The following is a 21,709-nucleotide window of genomic DNA, read 5'->3' as shown; positions in this document are numbered from 1 at the left end:
TTTGATCCTGGGAACAAACGTTATCCATGCGCACACAGCACACACTATTCCCGTTGGTTCCACATGTTCTCACGCGCCGAAAAAAGAAATTCCCTTTTTGCTTTTGGAGCTTCCTCCTCTTTTTTTTGCTCTAACGCGCTTTCATTTAGGCAGAACACACATTTCAGTTTTGGTGCCAACCTGTGCATCATCTCCACTACCAGAAGCTCATGAGTACGTCAGAAAAGGTTCAGGAGACACGTACACAAAAAAGGAATTAAGATCACATCATAGGCACCAGACATAATGCATTCATGATTCACGTTTAACTAGTAAGGTGGTCGGTTTGGGCAAATAGCACCGGTAGCTGTTAATTGTTACTATGACATTGACATTTTTCTTATTTGAAAATAATTTTTATAAATACTTTCAATTATTCCTTTGTTTGATTGTACTCTTTTTCTCTCCGTGCTCCCTTGTTGCATCCATCGACATGAACTCTATATAACTATTGTTGATTAACTCCTTAGCTTAAAGCTACTATCGTTTCTCTCATCTTCTTGTTTTCCCACACCTATCCTATAGCTCTACAATTTCTACTTATGTCAAATTAAGGTATAGCGTCAAGGTAGCTTCAATAAACCAAGTGGCCAAGTATCTCGCAATTTTGTTCTAAATTTAAATTTTGGACCATCTTGTACATTCTATTGTGGATTTGCACATGCATCCCCTTGGAACATACCCCCCTCGGTCCCAAAATAGTTATCCAGATTCATAGCTAAAGTGTCATCTATTTTCCAGACATGTTTGTTGGAATCGCTAATGTCTCAAGTAGCAGGTAGTCAGGTTATCATGCCAACATCCATCGATGCCTCAAGGCGGCTTAGGGCCTGTTTGGCTCGTGCCACAGCGTGCCACAATGCAGCTGCGTCATGCCACAACGTCGTTTGGTCCATGCCGTACTTCAGGCATGCTGAAGAAAACATGGCTTGATCTAAGTATATTTTGATGCCAAAACTTGCCAAATGTTTGGCGTTGATTTTCAGCGCCGCACTTTTGGCGAGCCGCGACGCAGTTGTGGCGTCCTAGATCTATATGAATATGATCAATGTGGTAGCCTTTAGCCCTAGAAAGTGAAAGAGATGTTTTTAAAGCTTTACTTAGTAAGTAATACATTATTTTTGTTTAAATACATTTTTCGAACTTATGGAAATCAAACTATTATTTTTCTATAAATTTTAATTTTAGTTGTCATGAATTATTTATATAGGTATTTCTTCTTACAATCCATTAGAAATCAAACTATAAACATTTCAAAAAATTTATTTACTAATTTTGTTTAACTTAGACTATTTTTTTAGGTATTTTCCTTCCAAGTCATTTAGAAACCAAATTCTTTGTTTGTTGATGTATCATTTGAATTTTATACTATTTATTAATTTTATTAGGCACTTTCCCTGAATCTTTGGTTTAACCTAAACTGTTAGGTTATCATAAAATCTATCAGTACAATATCTTCTCATTTTTCCCTATTAAGTTTTTATATTAATTAATCAGGCTACTCATTGAATGTTGTACCTTCTTTTGGAACTGCTGTTATACTAATAAGATACTCCGTCTGTTCTAAATTATAAAGTATTCTAGCTTTTCATATATATATTTTTATGTATAATATTAACATAATATATATTTAAGTGCACAATAAAAGTTGTGTACACAGAAAAGTCAAAACGTCTTATAATTTGGAATGGAGTGAGTAGTAAGGCCTTGTTTAGTTCGTGAAATTTGGATTTTGGGTCTACTGTAGCACCTTCGTTTTTATTTGGCAAATAATGTCCAAACATTGACTAATTAGGCTTAAAACGTTCGTCTCGCAATTTCCCACCAAACTGTGCAATTAGTTTTTCTTTTCGTCTACATTTAATGCTCCATGCACGGGCCGCAAATATTTGATGTGACAGGTACTGTAGCAACTTTTTGGATTTTGGGGTGGAACTAAACCAGGCCTAAATAAGCTTTAGATGAAGGATAGACGATACATACACTTGAGTACTTGACCCGCCAGAAGACCCTGTCACTTTCACCTGAGCCCCTAATTTTCACCGTCAAAGTTTCATGCCGCGCGCAAAGTTATCGTAGAAAGATTCAGCAACAAAGACTGGCCAACTGTCCTGAATTTCTTTCCGTGAGTACAAGTGTATATTCATATCATGGGTCGACTAGACTGGCCCCGGCCCCGTTCGCTTCGCTGAAAAAACAAACCGAAATACTGTTTCGGCTGATTTATTGGGAGAGAAAAACATTATTTCGACTAAAAAAACTAAAAAGTACGGATTATAAGATAAACGAACAAGGCCACTATCAGAGTCCGAGTCATCTATGTGACACCTAAACATTTTGTACTATCAATCAATCAATGCATAGTAGTGTGACTACTTGCCCTGTTAATTCTTGGTCGTCATGGATCGATTAGAACAAAGAGAAAGGTTGAAGAAGGAAGCGAGCTAGGTAGAAGTTAAACGCACGCACGCACGACCCGACGCTGGAGTCCCTGGACGACGGTCGACGGACGTATGAATCGTCACGCCACCGATGGATCCGACTCAGTCGCCGGCCGTGTCATGTTCGCACCGTCGACCTGTCGCCTGGATTGTAATTACCGCCACAATCTCGTCTCGGTCGTACGTAACTCGTAAGCACGTAGAAATCAGAGCACAGGCGGACGCGCGTGTAGCGCAGTGGCAGAGCTCCGGTGGTGGCCGGCCGGGGTTCGAACCCTGGTTCTGCACCGCTTGCTCGTGTAAGCAAAATAATTTTCAGGTGTCTGCCTCTCTCGCGTGATGCCATAATGGGATCGTGACGTGCCCGTCGCCTACGGAATCAGTGGATTTCGGTGATCTCAAGAAGGACGCGATCTTCAGATTTGAGTGTAGTTGTAGGTTTGTTTGTACACGGGTGGTGTGTGTAGTGTGCGTGTGTTGAGTGGGCGTGCAAGAAGATGCGATCTTCAGATCTGAGTATAGTTATAGGTTTGTTTGTACACGGGTGGTGTGTGTAGTGTGTGTTGAGTGAGCGTGCGTGTGTATAAACAGATACTACAGCTGTACCCAGATGAAAGACGAAAAAAAAAAGAAATCAGAGCACAGTAATTACACACATAACAACGGAGAAAAGTTCTGGCACTACACTTACGCCAACGGCGGTCGAGCACAGCAGCATCTAAACTAGTGAACTGACTGACGTGCGTGCCTGTCTGAGCTCATCGGACAGCTATCGAGGAGGACCGAGACGGTAGACCCGGTCTGCATGCATGCATGCCCGTCGACCGTCGTCACGTCTCATACTATTACTATTCCACGGCAAACTGCCAAGCAGTAGATTTCACCGCAGGTCTGATACGCTTGTATGGTAACGCGTGGCATGGCCGCTCGCTCCAGTTTCCAGTGTCCAGTCCCTGCCGTTCAACCGGGTCATCGCATGCCGTTTTCTGCGGGGTTTTGCCCGGTCTATCCAGGGAATATATTCGCGGACGATGGTGATTGACGTAGTGATGTTGGCACACTGGCTAGTAGTAGATCTTTGCATCGATGTGGCCGGCCGGTCACTGGAGTACGTCCAGTGGTAGGCGTAGAGCGTACTCGTCTGGTTTGGGGTAAAATGATGAATCGATGCATGCCTGACCTGGAGTTCACTCTGGAAATTCGAGGTCCGGGTCATTGTTTGTGATGATGATGATGGAAGGATCTGGGAATTCGGCAGGATAGCATATTTGGATTGTCTCTACATGGTAGGAAGAAAGGCATATGATGCAAGTAGAATTTTTGGGCCCAGGGAAGACCACGGGTAAACCAAAGTGTATGATCGATAATTCGATATCCTGAAAGGATAGTATAAAATAATTGAGCATGCGTAGCGTAAATAATGTCTAGAATGGTTGGTCACTAACATATCGGCTTCACAGATAATGTATATTTAAGTATGGTAATATCTTTAGTCCACTTACCAATTGTCCATCATTTCTCGGTCTCGTCTAACATAGCATCGGTTATATTTTGATGCCGCAAAATCATTTTTTTGGCGACTGATGTTGCAAAGTCTTTGCTGGTGACTTACCACTCGCAACTCACACGTCTGCGGACGTGTGGCTCGTCTTTCATCTTTTTTTTAACTATTAATATAATATTATTCACCTTTTTCACAACAGGTGTATGCAATAACCACTCATTTAACCTAAGTCAATACCCAATCAATTTTTTATACAATTTTTTTTTGGCAAATCATAATACAGATGCAGACACACATACTTGCATGCACACTCATTCCTATGGACATACGCACATAGTCTACCTCTATGAGGAGCTCACCCTCCCTCTATGAAAAGCTCCCAATGACTGAAACTGACGAAGTCATTGAGCCTAACACTGAAAGAACAACGCTGTTAAATCTCGGAATAAATATAGAAAAAAAGTATGAGGACCCACATCAAGTTGATGATTTCAACTCGGGTGGACAGTACGATCATAAAGAATCCAACCAGCTGAGCTAATTGATTATGGACCATCAATTGTTTTGATTTGATTGAAATAATATTGAACCAGGACGCAAATTAAATCCGAACAAAGATAGCTAACTCATTATCTTTGTCCCCATGTTCGGATGGTCATCAAGTTGTATGTCCCCATGTCCTGTTCCAGTACACGAGTATATTTGCTATTTTTTTACTAAAAAGAGAGAATAAGAAATTAGAGACAAGAAGACGACATGATCCACAAAAACGACTTGTACAGCAAAATTCGGAGTTCAGTTGGCTTGGTCCTCCGCTCTAGCTCCCAGTGCGTGCATACGCGAATGGCAAACGCTTCCATGTGACAGTCTGGCACCTACTACGATTTAGAATTTGACTCATGGCTTGGACAGTTGCGCCACAGTCACACTGTACCATTACTCCCACGCCAAGTCGGTCGGTTCAACGGTCAATCTTGTACCGGGCCTTTTTGCCGTTCCGAATGGGGCTGAGCCTCACCTGATTTTAAAGTTTATGGAGGAAAAATAGATTTTTGCAAAAGCTGAGGGAGATAATGTGGATTTTTTCTCGCTAGTCGCCAGGTGATGTGCAGTTGAGACTTGATCGACTTGCAATAGGTGTTCGGTAGGCTGATGACACATCTGCAGCCTCCTTGTAATCTTGTTCTTGCCGGCGCTTTTGCTCGCTCAGGCGCTCTCGACTCTGGAGAAGCATTTCTGATGCCCATGGATGTAAAAAAAAAAAAAAAAAAAACTGATCACATCTTTTTCAGTTGCAGCGACGCCGGTGGCTGATACAGTCGTACCTGGCTATTTTTCTGTAAGCTTTCAAAATATTTTGTTTTGGAAACATGAAAAATTGCATGTCTATTATTCCCTCTGTCCCAAAAAATACGGCATGTCATCTGTCCTAAATTTAAAATAGTAGTCAAAAACATATATTGAAGCTCGTGTCATGCTCAAAAGATCAAGCAGTTTCCTTAACTAGAGGAAATACGAGCAAGATCAAGAGAGTCGCTTTGGAAATTGGAGATCATGACGCTGCTTGATTGACTCTCAACAATTCGGCATGGAGAAAGTGCTATGTAAACGCACACAAAAGGCCTTCAAGGTTATAGCTATAAATATATCACAGTAGGTAGATAAAACTTTTAGAAAAAAAACACCAGTATCATATTTTTCTAATTCAAAAGAGTTTAACTATAATTTTTTAGAGATTAAAGATTCTTTTATTACTTTTACAAAACAAAAAACCATCTTTGGAACAAGAGGATAAAATCTATTCGGTTTAGACAGTTGTAGGCGTTCAATAGCCGATTTCATAGTTCAAAATTAAAAGTCGAACTGGTGTGCAAGTTGGAGAGAAGAAACACACTTTACTCTAGTACTCTCATCGTCAAAAAAAAAAAATGCAATTCAAGCACAATACCATCTACCATGTAAAATTATCTTGAATTTAACTAACCATAAATAAAATCATATTAATATTTATAATATCAAATAAGTATCATCAGATTTGTCATGCGAACTATACTTATTTTGATATTTTTATCTATATATTTGATCATACCTTAGACACATTAATAAAAAAATATATTTAAAATTGCATTCTTTTTTGGACGGAAGTGTATATACAATGTGGCAATTCTCTCTCTTTAAGCACTCGCATCCGTTTAACATTTTCAATGTTTTCACTGTATGCACTCTAATAACAAAGGAAACAAAAGACGAGGGAATCCACTATATGTCACGGCGATGTGGCAGTAACTATCCTATCCACAAATTGAAGGAATGGTAGTGGACACAGAGATGACTTCGAGTCATTCATAAATCATAAAGCCAAACGTGTCCAAAAGAGGGTTCCGGCCATGGCGGCTGGCGGACAAACCATATCCTCCAATCACAGACATCAGCATTTGGTTCACGACATAAAGCACGTACCGTTTTGCACAGAGACGACAAAGATATGCCGAGAGGTGAGAGCATATGGCAGTACTACCAAGACTTGTAGTTGTGTGGGCAAAATAGGCATAAAGTTCAGATGAGTGGCCAACATATTGTGCCTGCTTCTTCGAAGATCGGAACTTTATAACTAGACTAGACAAGAGTATACAACACAAGACGGCAGGGCGAATATATACGGAACATATGCCGAAAAGGAGAATTCGAATCGAATTTCTGGATAAAATTCTGAACTTTAGACGTCTGGTACTGTTGCTTATGCCATCTGTACTGCTCTCAGGGTCTCAGTGGGTGCACATGCAAAACGCAAAACGGCAAACTCATTGGACCGTTGACTGGTACAGATGCACCACGCGTCCAACAGATGTTGACCGGCACTACAACAAGTCAGAGTCAGCGGTCAACCAAACTACTATAAGAGTACTTCGCAAATGGGCCGGCATCTGAAATTTCAGCCCAACACAAAGCCCGTTATGGGGCTTTCGTTGGACCTCGGAGTAGTACAGACACGGCAATGCCCATGCACAGAAATACTTCCTGATGCTGAACCATCGGGATAACATTGATCTACATCAATTCATTTATTCGCAGAATATTCGCAGCGCTCGGCAACGCTCCGCCCGGCACTTGCGCGTGGAGGGAGTAGTACTACTCTGCGTGGCTGCATGCAGATTGAATGCGCGTGAAGAAAGAAGGCGGCGTTAACTGCGCGGCCCTCCGAGAGAAGGCTTTCAAAAACCAAATACTCCCGCACAGTCTCCTCCCGGCGAGCGGATCGATGGCGGCACTTCACAAGGCGAGTCACTGCGCACCATGAGTTCGAGGTGAATGAGTCGGTGGCGATGCATTCGGTCAGCGCGCTCAAGAAAATGATCCGAGGACGGCTGCGCCGACAAAGTCATCCCGCTCCCCAACGTCACCTCCCACATCCTCGACAAGGTCATCGAGTACTGCAACAAGCACGCCGAGGATGGGCTCAAGATCTTCGACGCAGACTTCGTCAGTGTCGAGCTGGACACCCTCATCGACCTCATGCTGGTGAGCCCCCACCCCCTCCCCTCGATACCTTGGATCTGATTATACTTCCGCTTAAAGGTTAGTGGCAGATCGGTGTTTGGTTTTTGAAATATCGTCAGGCTAGGTTATGGATTTCTGTTGGAACTATTCCCCCCCCCCCCCCCCCCCCCCCCCCCAGATTGTACTTGCTAAGATGCAGCGCAGCGGTGATTTCTTTTGCGATGTCTGTAGGCACAATTTACTATTGTGATGAAGCATTTGCTGCACATCTGGCGTTGATTTGTGATATTTCTTAATGTTTTTCCTTCACACCTGTTGTAACATCGTAGCTGAAACCTGGGAAGGTTTAAGATCAAATGGAAATAGTAATGCAATGTCTGTTTTAGGCTTGGAAGGAATATCTTAATTAAGTACTGTGGAACTGGTAATAATTGACTCACTTGCAGCCTTAATGTACCATGGTACTGAGGTAGAAATTGATACCGTGTCTTCAAAATAATTTGCTTTCATGCTAAAGGTATCTGAAATGACACCTGTAGCTTTGCGAATGGATACAACTGTTATCTGATTCCACCATTGTTTATACATCCTTAGAGAAAAAAAGAATTACTTAACTAATTTACATGGCTTATGCTTGGCTATGGAGCCCTGGCATTGATTCATATAAATATTTGGCTGTTACAACTTACTAGCTGGTGATAGGATTATATTTTTGCTTGTAGCAGGAACCCGTAAACTGTGGGATCATAGTTGCTGTAGATTGTGATATTTTAGAAACCATATGTTTTGATCAGATCTGATGCTCAGATGCTAGCAAACAAGGAACTGATAAAATATTGCCCAGATACATTTCGACTCCTGGTTGCATGAATGTATGCATCTATCTGCGCACCCCATGTATTTGCGATTGATTTCCATGTTGGGGATTGTTTGACCTTTTTGATGTTTCATATTCACTGATCAAAATGCATACTTGAGGAAAATATCTGGCTACATGTTTCCCTTGGCAGGCTGCAAACTACTTGGACATCAAGGGGCTGCTGAACCTGACCCGCCAGACCATTACAGACATGGTCAAGGGGAAGATGCCTGAAGAGGTCCGCAAGGTCAAAATCCAGAAAAAGTTAAGCACCCCCTCCACGTCGGCCCTGGCCACCACAGTGTCCTCCTCTAAGCGAAAGCAGATGGACGCCGCATTCCATGCCTATGTGGCCCAGATGCAAGAAACTGCTGTTAGATTGATCTCCACCAGTTGGGCCAACGGTTAATTGGGCCCTTGATCCATACCCTGATCGGCGGCGCCCAGCCGTTCTCTTGACTGATGGGCCCCCGTCGCGCAGCGCTATAAAGAGGAAGGTGGGGGCCGGGGGCGCAAGGTACGAGGTTCACCGTAGCCACCAGCGCCCCACCGAGATTCCTAGCCCTAGTCCGATCTGAAGGGAGCGTTGTAAGCGACGGGAAGTCCACACCGCCTTCACCCTCGTCACTGGTCCACGCCTACGCTGCTGCTACCGTCGACAACCTAGCGGATGCCTGCACGGCTTCCCCTACACCTCCACGTTGCTGCTACCTCGTCGGCGACGCCACGACCGCGACCGCCTCTCGATGAGGTACTTAACAAGGTATTGTCTAAGTCAAGTTCTACCCACTGATTTACACCTAGAGGTACTACAAGTCTTAGCAATGGTATCAGAGACATGGTCCTAGTGTGTAGATCTAGACTTTGGGGTAGAAATCACGAAGAAATTCAGAAGGAGGTGTTTTGAATTGGATTGAAACCCCAAATCCGAAACACTAACCCTAACTCTAACCCTAGAAAGTAAAGACGGAGAAGGAGAGGACCTACTCGGTTCTTCCCGCCACCGTCACCACCGTCGTCGCGCGGGCAGAACAAGTCGAGCCACCGCTCGACACTAGGTCGCCGGCGCGCGGGACCATGGCGCCGACATAGGACCGCTCGACGGCGGTGTGCTCACCCACTGGGAGCGCACGCTCCGGTGAGGGGACCCGCGGTGGCGCCACACTCTTCTTCTCCGATGTCTGTTGCACTGAGGAGAAAGGGGAGGAGCTAGGGTTTAGGGAAGAGCCCCATTGCAACGCGTATGGGGGAATAGGGCATCGTCGCCCAGACCGCTCGACGGCGGCGCACTCAGTCTAGGGCGAGCGCCCGCTGCCGTCGAGGGGACTGATGGCGGCGCCGCTCCGCTGCTCTCAGCTTTTTCGCCATGACGTGGAGAGGAGAGGGAGGGAGAAGAGAAATGACTTAGGGTTTAAGTTAACCGGCCGCGGCGGCGTTTTGATCTCGCGAGAAGCGCGGATGGCCGTCCGATGCGATCCAACGACCGGCGTCGCTCGGGCTAGAATCAGCCCATGCGGGCAAGCGAATTCCTGGCCTAGGCCTAGGTTACGGCCTGGGTGCGTGGGAGCGGGCGCGCGCATCGTGTTGAGCCATGCGCGTGGACGCGAAACAGACTAGGCCGTGTACTGTTCTGACAGGCCATGCGAAATGAATAGTAAACACTGAGTTTTTTGTTTATTATTTTCAGAAGCAAATTTTGACGATTTTTTTGTCCAGTTTCAATCTCTGTCCAAATTTGAACGAATGGGATTTTTTTTTCAGAGAGTAGATTAGTACAGTAAAATGCTTCTGAAAAGTAGATAAACAATTTTTTTTATTTCATGTTTCCACTACAAAGTTTAATGCTGATTATCTTCTAATTAAATTTGAACCAACGGAAGAATTTAATTTTAAGAGCAGTTACTTTTAGTAAATTATGATTATGTTTATCCTCTAATTAAATTGGACACCAACGAAAAAATTTAAATTGGAGAAGTAGTCCGATTTATTTATGTTAAATTATAGTATTGTTGTTTTCTGACCAACGTTGATGATAACAATATTATAATGAGTTTAAGGTTGAAGTTTAAATCTCTGATAAATTTTACATCAACATGGTTAATTTTTCAGAGAGTAGATAAAGACCAAGAAATGCTCCTGAACTAATAGAATGTATTTTTATTATCGTGTTTCGTTGCAATGATGTTGATTATCTTCTAATTAAATTCGAACCAATGGGAGGATTTAATTTTGAAGAGTAGTTTATGTCTTTCAAGTTAATTTATGAGTTTTATGCATTAATTTTATTTTCTGTCCAATGGTGATGTAGAATTGATACAGAAACATCTTATAAGTTTTATTTTTTAACCGACGACATCACTCGGCTGCATGTCAACGGGCTGCAATACTGGGGTATGTGAATGAAAAGGTTTGAGTCAAGTCATTTTAGGATAATTTTTTGTTAGTTTACTAATTTTCTAATTAAATTAGAACCAACGGGAAGATTTAATTGAATAATGAAGTATAAGTGAATGTTTTAGTCATCATGACTAAATTTTTCGTTACAGTAATTTGTATATAGATTTATCCCGCATGGGAAGAAGTTTAGCATATTACTTATACTAATCAATCCTGCATGGCGGGAGAAGTTTTGTGAAGACTCATATGTTTTTGTATCCCACATAGCGAGAAAAGTTTGGGTAGCTCTTATGCTATTCTAGTATTAACCATGGTACAATAGAAATACACCGTAATGGTCAATACAAATCAAATGACAAGAAAATGATGCAAGCGTGACTTACAAAAGTACAGTTAATAAAAGATCTCGTTGAGTTCTTGAAGTGGAATAAAGAAAGTGTACTCCTATACGGATCAAGAAATAACTTTATTTGTATGGCATAATCATGTGATTGAAGTAAGTCATAAGTGTCTCCTCATTCACAGTTTTCTGAATAGTTCTCAAAATTATGGCAGTATAGTTCATGCCATATTTCGAGGGAGAGAATTGTGAGATGAATTAAGAGTAAGAATTAAGATCAATTAAGAAACTACTCTTCATTAAGAGTGAGATAAAGATGTTGATGAATGTGTACTCTTCATTAAGAGTGAGATACAAATTTTGTAAGAAACTGAGTGAGATAAAGATTTTGATGAATGTGACCGTCGGTCATAACAATGATACCCTTAAGCAGAGAAACAACTAAATTCATGGATTTTTAAAGTTTTGAGAGGAAGATAGTGTAGCCACCATCAAAGATATTAAAGCGATGCTTAAAGCGCCATATAAGGTTTTAACAGATTGAATCAAAATAAGAAATTAAAAGATACACTATCTTTATAAAAGATGGGACGATCTGGAGGAGTACGGTATATAGAGACCTATGACTTGAAGAGAAGCGGGACTACGTGCCCACTTCAATGATTCAAAACAACGAATTTCTTGATACCTATTGATGTTGTATGACTTATACAACACATGTTATTGGCTCTTCGAAAAGGTTGAATAATGTAAACAAGGATCTTGTGATACAGGAGCCTGTAGAATCAATTGCCTCTTGACAATGAAGAGCAACAACAGCCCCACATGAAAGTGCCAGTAGCTGAGGCCCCAGAAGGTCTCAAAGAATTAGTAAACCAGTTTTCTGATGACTATGAAGTCTATGTTAGTTAAGAAATTCAAATAGAGGGTGATCCCACCTCATTTGAAGAAGCCATGAGAAGCGTTTATTCGTTTGAATGGCAAGAAGCTATGGAAGTTGAAATGAATTCGATGAATACCAACGATGTTTGGGACTTAGAAGAAATTCCTAATTGAGCCAAAATAGTAGGCTGTGAAAGGGTTTACAAGATAAAATGTGACTCCAAAGGGAATGTGAAAAGATATAAAGCATGACTTGTAGTAAAAGGCTTAATGTAAAGAGAATGAATAGATTACGATTAGAGTTTTCTCTCTAGTCTCATGCAAGGATTCTTTTAGAATCATAATATTATTATTGGCACATTACGATTTAGAGTTACATCAGATGGATGTAAAGATGACATTCCTCAATGAGGATTTGTATGAAAACGTTTACATGGCACAACCCAAAGTTTTATCATGAAAGAAAAAGAACATATGGGATGCCGCCTGTAGAAATCTATTTATGGGTCTCTAGATAGTAGTATTTGAAGTTGATGAAACAATAAGAAAGTTTGGGTTTAAAGAAAATGAGAAGGACAATAGCGTTTATGCGAAGTTCAACAATGGAAAATTCTTTTTCCACATCCTGTGTATAGATGACATCCTACTCACTAGTAGTAATGTTAATCTATCATTGGTGAAGAAGTCTTTATCCTCAAGTTTCAATGTGAATGATCTTGGTGAAGCCTTATTGGTTCTAAGAATTAAAATTCACCGAGATAGATTAAAAGGGGTATTAGGACTATCGCAAAGGCATACTTAGAAAAGATTCTAAAGAAATAAAGTATGCATACGAGTAAACCTACGCCTGCTCCTATAGTCAAGGGTAATAGATTTGGAAACTTTCCATGTTCTAGGAATCGATATGAGATCGATCGAATGAACATGGTTCCATATGCTTCAGCTGTTGGAAGCTTAATGAATGTACAAATAAGAACTTGTCGTGACGTAGCTTACGTATCCGGGATATTTTGGTAGAAGTTTAGTCCAGATATAGATCACTGGAATGGAGTTAAGAATGTCTTGCAATTTTTGCAAAGTATCATAGGCCTCATGTTGAGTAAAAAAGATCAAGTACTCTCAAATAGTTGTGGGTACTAATGTTAAGTTTTGGCAAGATGTGTAGTGAAATCCACAGTAGTTGCTAACACTCGCAGTTAGAGTATTATTGTGGAAAAGCTCCAATAAAACAGTTGTGGTGTCATCAATGATGCATACCATAGTATAGCTTGTCATGAGACCTCAGGAACAGGCAAAAGTGGTTAAGGGAATATGTATCCGGATTTAACAATGGTAGTCAACAGCAATAACCATTTAAAGTAGTTAAATCATAAGACAACAGGTCAAGTGTGCTGCCAAACACATTGACATTAAGTTATATGTTGTAAAGGAGAAAATCCAGAATCATTTTAAAAAAAATTGAGCATATAAGTACCAAGCAAGTACTTAGTGGATCCGCTTACCAAAGGCTAACCACCCAGTGCGTTCAGAGAACACATAGTCGACATGGGTTTATGGGAAAGCCTATGATTTCTGGATACTAAGGGCCTAGTTGAGAATCTGTTTTAAAACAGAGAGGTGCATTGTCGCTGTTTAGTCTAATGGCAACTGACCGTGACGATGAGGCACGCTCTATGCACTGATCTGCGATGGAATGGAAAAAAAGATAAAGTAAGTTAAGTTTAAGTCAAACTCCGCCTATGGTGGGGCGCCTTTGGTGTCCCAGCATAGCAGGTCCCAAGCCCTGGTAAAGGAGAAGGGTTGTGTTAGGCGTGGCGAGCCAATGTAAAAACTTAGCCACTTTAATGGAGATGAAACCCGAAAGAAAATCGTTGGGGCGTAACCCTCTTAGCGACGCGCCATATCGGAACCCGGGTATGGTGTTAAATGGGCAAGGGCCGGGCCGTCACCCCCATGACGCGCCGTGTCGTGATCTGGGCATGGTGTCAAGTGACCAAGGATCGGGTCGTCGCTTCCTTAGTGGCGCGCTACATCGGCGCCCGGGTGTAGTGAAAAATGAGCAAGGGTCTTCGTATTTGAGTCGACGGGTGCGAAGGGTAAGGAAGCTAGTCGAACCAACTAGGATCCGTTTAGGTAGTTGGAATGTAGGGTCACTTACAGGTAAGTTAAGAGAATTAGTTGATACCGCGACTAGGAGATGTGTAAATATATTATGCGTTCAAGAGACTAAATGGAAGGGTCAGAAGGCGAAGGAGGTGGACAATACAGGTTTCAAGCTTTGGTACACAGGGACAGTCACGAATAGAAATGGAGTAGAAGTTTTGATTGATAAGAGCCTCAAGAATGGTGTGGTGGGGGTGAGAAGGCAAGGAGATAGGATTATCTTAGTCAAGCTTGTCGTTCGTGATATGGTCTTGAACGTAATTAGTGCGTATGCCCCCCAAGTAGGCCTCGATGAGAATGCTAAGAGACAGTTCTGGGAAGACTTAGATGGGCTGGTTAGAGCTATACCCAGTAGTGAGAAGCTTTTATAGGAGGAGATTTTAATGGGCATGTAGGTACTACAAGCGTAGGTTTCGAGGCAGTTCATGGAGGTTTTGGGTATGGTAGTAGGAATCAGGAGGGGGAGGAAGTTCTGGACTTCGCGGTAGCTTTTGACCTGATGATAGCCAACACTTTCTTTAGAAAGAGAGAATCTCATCTAGTGACTTTCAGTAGCGGACAACACTGTAGCCAGATTGACTTTGTCCTCACAAGAAGAAAGGACAAACGAGCATGCTTGGATTGCAAGGTGATACCAGGGGAGTGTGTTGTTTCTCAACATAAGCTTTTGGTGGTAGATTTTCGTTTTCGGGTGTGTGCCCATAGGGATAAACAAGCTAAGATTGAAAAAACAAAGTGGTGGAAACTGAAAGGGGAGACGTCAGAGGTATTTAGGGAAAGGGTTATCAAAGAGGGCTCTTGGAAGGAAGAAGACGACATAAACAACATGTGGGACAAGATGGCAACCAACATTCGAAAGGTAGCCTCAGAGGTGTATGGAGTAACCAAAGGAAGGGGACGTGAGGCTAAAGATACTTGGTGGTGGAACGAGGAAGTCCAAAGGGCTATTAAGGAGAAGAAAGAATGCTATAGACGCTTGTATCATGACAGAAGTGTGGACAACATAGAGAAGTACAAGGTGGCAAAGAAGACTGCAAAGCGAGCTGTAAGTGTGGCAAAGGGTAGAACGTACGAGGATCTTTACCAACATTTGAGTACGAAGGAAGGAGAGAAGAACATTTATAGGATGGCTAGGGTTCGTGAGAGAAAGACACGGGACTTCAACCAAGTTAAGTGCATTAAGAATGAAAGGGAGCATCTCTTGGTGAAGGAGGATGAGATCCGACATCGATGGCAAGAGTATTTTGACAAATTGTTCAATGGTGAAAATATGGACACAACCTTTCAGTTGGATGACTCTTTTGATGACACCAATAGGCGCTTTGTGCGGAGAATCCAAGAATCTGAGGTCAGAGAGGCATTGAAAAGGATGAAAGGAGGTAAGGCGATGGGACCGGATGGTATCCCAATCGAGGTGTGGAGATGCCTCGGGGACATAGCTATAGTATGGCTAACCAAGCTGTTCAACCATATTTTTCGATCGAACAAGATGCCTGATGAGTGGAGGAGAAGTATATTGGTACCGATCTACAAGAATAAAGGGGATATTCAAAGTTGTACGAATTACCGGGGAATTAAGTTGATGAACCATACTATGAAGCTATGGGAGAGAGTTATCGAGCATCGCTTAAGAGCAATAACGTGGGTCTCTATGAACCAATTTGGTTTCATGCCCGGAAGGTCAACCATGGAAGCCATTTTCTTAGTAAGACAAGTTATGGAGCGGTATAGGGAGAAGAAGAAGGACCTACACATGGTTTTTATTGACTTGGAGAAGGCTTATGATAAAATACCAAGGAATATTATGTGGTGGGCTTTGGACAAACATAAAGTCCCAACGAAGTACGTCGGGCTCATTAAGGACATGTATAACAATGTTGTGACTAGAGTTCGAACAAGTGATGGAGACACGGATGACTTTCCGATTAGGATAGGACTACATCAAGGGTCAGCTTTGAGCCCTTATTTGTTTGCTTTAGTGATGGATGAGGTCACAAGGGACATACAAGGGGACATCCCTTGGTGTATGCTTTTCACGGACGATGTAGTGCTAGTTGATGAAAGCCGGACAGGAGTGAATCAGAAACTGGAGTTATGGCGGGAGACTTTAGAGTCCAAAGGTTTTAGACTCAGTAGAACTAAAACTGAGTATATGAGATGCGACTTCGGCACTACTACTCGAGAGGAGGAAGATGTTAGTTTGGAAGGTCAAGTAGTGCCTAGGAAGGATACCTTTCGATATTTAGGATCAATGCTACAGAGGGACGGGGATATTGGTGAAGATGTTAGCCATAGAATCAAAGCAGGGTGGATGAAGTGGCAGCAAGCATCTGGTGTCCTATGTGACAAAAGGGTATCACAGAAGCTAAAAGGCAAGTTTTATAGGACGGCGATTAGACCTGCTATGTTGTATGGTGCAGAATGTTGGCCTACGAAAAGACGACATGTCCAACAGCTAAGTGTCGCGGAAATGCGTATGTTGCGTTGGATTTACGGTCATACAAGAAGGGATCGAGTTCGGAACGATGATATACATGAGAGATTAGGGGTAGCGCTAATTGAAGAAAAGCTTGTCCAACACCGGTTGAGATGGTTTAGACATGTGCAACGGAGACCTTTAGATGCACCGATGCGTAGTGGAATCCTAAGTCAGGATAGTAACGTGAAGAGAGGCAGAGGAAGACCGAAGTTGACTTGGGTAGAGACAATAAAAGGAGACTTGAAATGATGGAATATACCCAAAGACTTAGCCTTAGATAGGAGTGCTTGGAAGACAGCTATTCACGTGCCTGAACCTTGATTGCTTCTGATGGGTTTCAACTCTAGCCTACCCCAACTTGTTTGGGACTTAAAGGCTTTGTTGTTGTTGTTGTAAGTTAAGTTTAAGTCATAAGTTGAGATCAAGGGGGAGAATGTTAGATTGATCTCCATCAGTTGGCCCAACGGCTAATTGTGCCCTTGATCCGCGCCCTGATCGAGGGCGCCCAACTGTTCTTCTGGCTAATGGGTCCCCGTCGCGCAGCGCTATAAAGAGGAAGGTGGGGGCCGGGGGCAAGGTACGTGGTTCACCGTAGCCGTCAGCGCCTCACCGAGGTTTCTAGCCCTAGTCTGATCTAGAAGGGCGCGCTGTAAGCGACGGGAAGTCCACACCGCCTTCACCGTCGCCACTGGTCCGTGCCTACGCTGCTGCTACCGTCGACAACCTAGCGGACGCCTGCACGGCTTCCCCTACACCTCCACGTCGCTGCTACCTCGTCGTCGGCGCCACGGCCGCGACCGCCTCTCGATGAGGTACTTAACAAGGTATTATCTAAGTCAAGTTCTATTCACTGATCTGCACCTAGAGGTAGTACAAGTCTTATCAACTGCCAAGGAGATGTTGACTGTTTTTGCTGTTCACGGTGAAGAATGCAGAAAGCATGGTCATCGTCCAGTACAACCACCACCGTTGGAGATAGTTAAATACCCAGGTCCATCACCCTGTGCTTATCCTGTCTTGGAATTGAAAGTGGAATTGGAGTTAGTTGTTAACTATGCATTCCACTTGTGATTTATTTTCCAATTACTTTACCTCTGTAGTTTCATTTGTTGCTTTGTTCCCTTCAAGTTCCATTTCCTGTAGCTTTTATTTCATTACTATTATTGCTATGATGTCATTTCTAGTTCTCCCTAAGGTAATTAATTGCCAATTTTGCTTGCTTCTAATATATATATTGCTTGCTGTCCCGTGCAGAACTTTTGGAAAGAGCATGGGGCTGGGATTCGATACTGCCATACTTTCCTGTGAGTTCTTGGTCCCTATACATGACTTACCTCCAGGGATATTATAAGCGCAATTCTCCTGAAATATTGGCACGTCAAGTGGAAGCCAATGCTGCCACTGGTCCCAATCTCAACGGAGATGATGGGAATGACCTGGCAACCCTATTCAACTCGGTATCTACCTGCCTCTGACTTTCTCCCTCTCTCCAAAACCTTTGTCGTCCCGCTTAGATTTTCCTATATTTAGCCTGATTTCCTAATTTAATAAATATTTGCACAAACTGTGAAATGCTAGTATCAAGTGTATCAGTATGGAGGTCCAACTTTTGAATACGCTGAAGCGCTGTGATAAAAAAATACAATGTTGATGAGATCAGCCTGAACGACAAACTCACCAACTGTGCCCATCAAATAACTAACGTGGAATATGCTGGATTTACGCCCATTGCAAACCATGGTTTCAAGTTTATTAACTTTATTGTGCCAATTGCAAACCATGGTTTCAAGTGTATCACGGCGGAGACTGGTCTGTTGTTCGAGTTGCTGATGTCTAAGACTGGAATGGTACCCGAAGTCATCTTCTGCTCCAGGATTCGGAAGTTTGCCTTCAGATTTATGACCTACAAAGGACCTAGATGTTTTGAAGCTGCTGCCACCATGATCGTACAAGCTTTGGCTATGCCAAACTGTTACCTACTTAATCTGTAGTTATATTTCTTTGATATTTGTATTTGAACTCCGGTTGTTTGCAAACTAATTTCTAGGCCATCACAAAGGAGGCCAAGTTGATGAGTGAGTTGTTGAAGAACAAGTGTGCGGAAAGTAATGGTCCATTTTCATGGAGCGTCTTTATCAGGGAGCGAACCTTTGACGCTATGTTCAGAATATGGAAGGAATGTTCTGCTGTGGAAGAGTCCACAGGGTATGATAAGCACAACAACACAATCCTTTTATTGCACAGACATTATTGTTTTCTCTCATTATATACAAGTTTTATCTGCAAAATCAGTTTTCTTTGCCGAGGAGCTAATGCATTGTTATGCACTATAACCAGGGGCAACACTGCTACTAAATTGATTTCTGACGAATCTGATGACAAATCCTTCTGAGAAGGAACTGGTTAATAAGGATAACCTGCTGCAAAGGAACAAGATAAACCAAAATACCAAGGTAGGGGCTTCTAATTGGCTGCTACCTCAAATAAGTAGGTACATTATGTTTCACTTGTGAACTCTTCTATGTTTCTGGAACTTCTTGCTAACACAGAGATGCCATGTCCATTCAGGCGTCAGTCATGCCTCTTAAAATCCAAAGCTGAGAACACAGTTTTTGACTGGACTGGAGGAAAGACTAAGCTCATTTCATTATTGTAGTACACTACAACTATAGCAAGGCCAGACAGTACATCCAGAAGAAGTGAAGTAGTTGAGCTTTCCGTTTCCATTTTGTCAGCCTGTTCGCTTGGTCGTAAACGATCGTGGATTATAAGGCAGAACAGTATTTTTCTTTCACACCAAACCAGCCAGCAATAATAATCCACGATCGTTTCAGCCGAAACGAACAGGCTGTGTGTTTGGAAGGAAACAGTGTTACATTTGAAAACTGCAGGCCAGCGTCACAGGAGCGAACAGCAAAGAGCTTTGAAAACAAGACAAAAAATGGCAAGAGACACGAACAGCTAGCCCATCTTATCTCCATTGCTTCCACCGATGCAGTTCAGTGCTTTTCTTCAGACGACCTGAATGGAGTGGTCTTTGCATGGTGCAAGCCGTGATTCATGCGACTACGGCGCTCAAGGGTCAAGGCTCGCCTGGTTTTCATCCCGGGAACAAACGTTATCCATGCGCACACAGCACTCTTCGCATTGGCTCCACATGCTCTTACACACCAAAAAGAAATTTGTCCCGTTCGCTTGAACTTATCAGCAGTATTTTTCAGCGAAAAAACAACGTTTTTCTTTCGTAACAAATTAGCATCAGCATCAGCCAAATTTTAGCGAGCCGAACATGAGCTTTCTCTTTTTTGCTCTAACATGCTTTCATTTAGGGCACCACCAATGGAACACTCTTAGTTTTAGTACAAATAAAGTGATCCACATAGAATAGGAAATGTTGATACTACTACTCACACAATGTAAATTATCACCACTTAGTTTGCATAGAAACTTTTTCTTTTTATCATTCCTCACATTTATTTCCTCTACATCTTCTTTTTTAGCATGTACCATATTCTCTCTCCAAATCATATGTAGCTTCTGTAAGCCACTGTGACAAGTGTAGAGCATCTATTGTTTTTATCTGATTCTACATGGCAGTTAGGGCTACTGGGAAAAAACAACGTTGGAGAAGGCAGGCCAAACACACGTACACAGATACACTTTTGGTGCCAACCTGTGCATCGTCTCCACTACTGATGAGGTCAGAAAAGGTTCAGGAGACGCACAAAAAAGAAAGATCACATCACAGGCACCAGGAATAATGCATTCATGATTCACGTTTAACTAGCAAGGTGGTCGCCTGGTCGGTTTGGGCAAATAGTACCGGTAGCTTATTATTACAACATTATATTTTTATTAGGTGTTGTTTGGATTCGTTCATTGTGGAGAATTGGAATCTACTTGGTACCACAAATTATTTAGCTTGTAATTTGGCATTACACCATTTTTCATATGGTGGGAGATGAAAATTGATTTTATAGATCACTATGCTATGTTTTTGCTTTGCAACTTATAACGCGCTCTTCAGCTCACTGCCCTACAATAAGAATACAACACATAAGTATCTCTCTCGCATGACCTACAATAATATATAAATATATTTCATATACAATAATATAAATTTAATTAATCTATATCTAAATTATGATTTTTAAAATGAATTCAATTCTAAGAATCTAAACGGGGCCTTATTTGAAAATGATTTTTTATAAATGGTTTTAATTATTCATTTATTGTTTGATTGTATTGGTTTTCTCTCCGTGCACCCTGGTTGTAGCTGTCAATACGTACTCTATATAACTACCATTGATTAATTCATTGGCTTAGGGGTGTTTGAATCTAAGGGCAAAAGTTTAGTCTGTACATATTAGATATTCAGATGCTAACTATGAGAACTGAACATGAACACAGGACTAGACTCGTTAGCGAGATAAATCTATTAAGTCTAATTAATCCATAATTAGCACACGTTTACTGTAATACCACATTGTCAAATCATGAACTAATTAGACTTAATAGATTTATCTCATAAATTAGTCTCAATCTGTGTAATTAGTTTTTATAATTAATCTATATTTAATACTCTAAATTAGTGTCAAACATCCGATGTGACAGGGACTAAAGTTTAGGTGGTATTTAAATCCAGGAAGTAAAGTTTAGGGATGTCACATTAGGTGTCACAATGGGGTGTGATATGGGAGTGTTCGAATACTAATAATAAAATAAATTACAGAAGTCCTCGGTAATCCGCGAGACGAATTTATTAAGCCTAATTAACCCGCCATTAGTAGCACATGTTTACTGTAGCACCACATTGTCAAATCATGGACTAATTAGGCTTAAAAAATTTATCTCGCAAATTAGTCGCAATCTGTGCAATTAGTTATTTTTAGTCTATATTTAATACTCCATGTATGTGTCAAATATCCGATGTAATAGAAAATAAACTTTAAGGGAAAGAACTAAACAAGGCCTTAGTTCTTGAACCAAACACCCCCTAATAAAGCTATTGTCGTCTCTCTCGCCTTCTTGTTTTCCCACTCCTATATGGCTCTACAATTTTTAGTTATGACAAATTTCTACAATACATTTTCCAACTTATGAAAAT

The 21,709-nt window shown here is 41.8% G+C and overlaps 1 pseudogene; it reads left to right on the top strand.

Moving 5' to 3' along the window:
- The first annotated feature begins 209 nt into the window (after positions 1-209).
- Positions 210-20,048, top strand: LOC136474746 (uncharacterized; annotated as a pseudogene).
- Positions 20,049-21,709: the final 1,661 nt, after the last annotated feature.

Source organism: Miscanthus floridulus, chromosome 8, assembly GCF_019320115.1.
Source record: "Miscanthus floridulus cultivar M001 chromosome 8, ASM1932011v1, whole genome shotgun sequence".
Taxonomy (NCBI): domain Eukaryota; kingdom Viridiplantae; phylum Streptophyta; class Magnoliopsida; order Poales; family Poaceae; genus Miscanthus; species Miscanthus floridulus.
Note: the sequence above shows the minus strand (reverse complement) of the source record. Positions and strands in the feature narration are given on the sequence as shown.